The sequence below is a fragment of the Cebus imitator genome, unplaced genomic scaffold, assembly GCF_001604975.1.
Source record: "Cebus imitator isolate Cc_AM_T3 unplaced genomic scaffold, Cebus_imitator-1.0 Scaffold447, whole genome shotgun sequence".
Lineage (NCBI taxonomy): Eukaryota > Metazoa > Chordata > Mammalia > Primates > Cebidae > Cebus > Cebus imitator.
Window position 1 is genome coordinate 981319 of NW_016107762.1, and position 2301 is coordinate 983619.

Below are 2301 nucleotides of genomic sequence, written 5' to 3' on the forward strand. Positions count from 1 at the left end.
TGCTTAGAAGAAAGGGTTCAATACAAGGGCATAAAATTATCCCACAGTGCCCAAGTACCGAGGCCTATCCTCAGTAGCATCTAAAAGAAATTTATCAGGATCCCATTCATTCAACATTTTTTTAAAATTTACTTATTTTACTTTAAGTTCTGGGGTACATGTGCAGATCATGCAGGTTTGTTACATAGGTATACACATGCCATGGTGGTGGTTTGCTGCATCTGTTGCCCTGTCATCTACATTAGGTATTTATCCAAATGCTATCCCTCCCTAATCCCCCTATCCCCTGCTATTCCTCCCCTAGCTCCCCACCCCTAGGCCTCGGTGTGTGATATTCACCTCCCTGTGTCTGTGTGTTCTCATTGTTCAACACCCACTTATGAGTGAGAACATGCAGTGTTTGGTTTTCTGTTCTTGTGTCAGTTTGCTGAGAATTATGGTTTCCAGTTTCATCCATGTCCTGGCTAAGGACATGAACTCATTCTTTTTTATAACTGCACAGTATTCCATGGTGTATATGTACCACATTCTCTTTATCCAGTCTATCATTGATGGGCATTTGGGTTGGTTCCAAGTGTTTGCTATTGTGAATTGTTCCACAATAAACATATGTGTGCATGTGTCTTTGTAGTAGAATGATTTATAATCCTTTGAGTATATACGCAGCAATGTGATTGCTGGGTCAAATGGTATTTCTCGGTGTTCTACACGCTCAGAGAAACTTCTCTGGTAACAAACTACAGAAACGATCCCTGAAAGTATAGTCTTTCATTCAACAATTGATTCAACAGATATTTATTAAATGCTTCTTATAAGCACTAAGAAATTGCAGTGAACGGGCCATGCACGGTGGCTCATTTCTGTAATCCCAGCACTTTGGGAGCCTGAGGCGGGTGGATTACCTGAGGTCAGGAACTTAAGACCAGCCTGGTCAACATGGTAAAATCTCGTCTCTACTAAAAATACAAATATTAGCCAGGTGTACTGGTGGGGGCCTGTAATCCCAGCTACTCTGGAGGCTGAGACCGGGACTCACTTGAACCCAGGTGGCGAAGGTTGCAGTGAGCAGAGATCACGCCATTGCACTCCAGCCTGGGTGACAAGAGCAAAACTCCGTCTCAAAAAAAAAAAGAAAGAAGTTGCAGTGAACAAGTCAGACAAGGACTCTGTCTTTACGGAGCTTACATTCTAGTAAGACAATGGGAAGGAACAAATTAGAGCCACTGTGATTCAGGCTCTGAAGGAAATGAACCTGAGGAGACTGAATATAACTGGGGAATGACCTTGTACAGTGAGTGATCAGTGAAGGCCTCTCTGAGGAAGGGAGGTTAGAGCTGAGATGCAGGGACAAGAATGAATCCCATGTATAAGGAGCTAAGAGAAGGACATTCCAGGTATTGAGAATAAAAATGCGAATGACTGGAAGAAAGCAAGAGCTCAACTTGTTCCAAACACAGAAAAAGGGCAGAGAGCAAAGGGGAGAAAAGCATGAGTTGGGGTTAGGGAGGTGAGCGAGATCAGACAGCTCTTGTTAGATTTCTTTTGGCTGAGAAGAACAGAAACCTATCTGAACAAGCAAGAGGGAATTTTACACAGAGTGGAATCTTGGAGCAACCTCAGAACAAGGGCAAAGAACAGGCTAGCCTATGGGGTACAGAACTGGGAAGCCATAAAAAATAAAGATTACTCTCTGTCAGCTTCTTGGGATCACTGTGACCTCCTTGTATACCTGCCTCAAGTTCTTCTAGCATCATCTGCCTGGAGTTTGCATGTGGCCAAGATGACCACACCATGCTCAGATTAATTTGCTGTGCTGAACACCAGCTGCAGCTTCCTTCTATTTCCTGATTGACTAGCTCATCACCTTGAGCCAGGCCACACCTGTAGTAAGTCACTGGCCAGCCTACATAAACACCTTTGGAACTTGGTGCCCATCTCTCCTCCAATTACATTTGACCTGTGAAACAGTGTCACTTAGCAAAGAACATGTCAGTAAGCTGCAGAGATTTTGCAGAAAAAAGTTCCCCCTGAAGATTGTATGGATGAGTGGGTGTCCTGAAATATATATTATACATTAACTAGTGGTAACGATATAAAGAATTTGCTTAGTTTTGTGATTGATTTTTTTTTTCCTTGAGATGGTCACTTTTTTACCATGAATTTTCTTGGGAAGTATCTGCTCAACTACAGGATTCCACTTATGGCTGAAATATGTCCACTGCCAATTCCTTCCTTCAGACAATTTTGTTATCATCCAACACTTCTAAGTACTAGCCTCAAAACATGTAGCTTACTAAAAAC

The 2301-nt window shown here is 42.5% G+C and overlaps 1 pseudogene; it reads right to left on the reverse strand.

Annotated features, from left to right (window-relative positions):
• Positions 1-691: 691 nt before the first annotated feature.
• LOC119468553 lies at positions 692-768 on the reverse strand (annotated as a pseudogene).
• Positions 769-2301: the final 1533 nt, after the last annotated feature.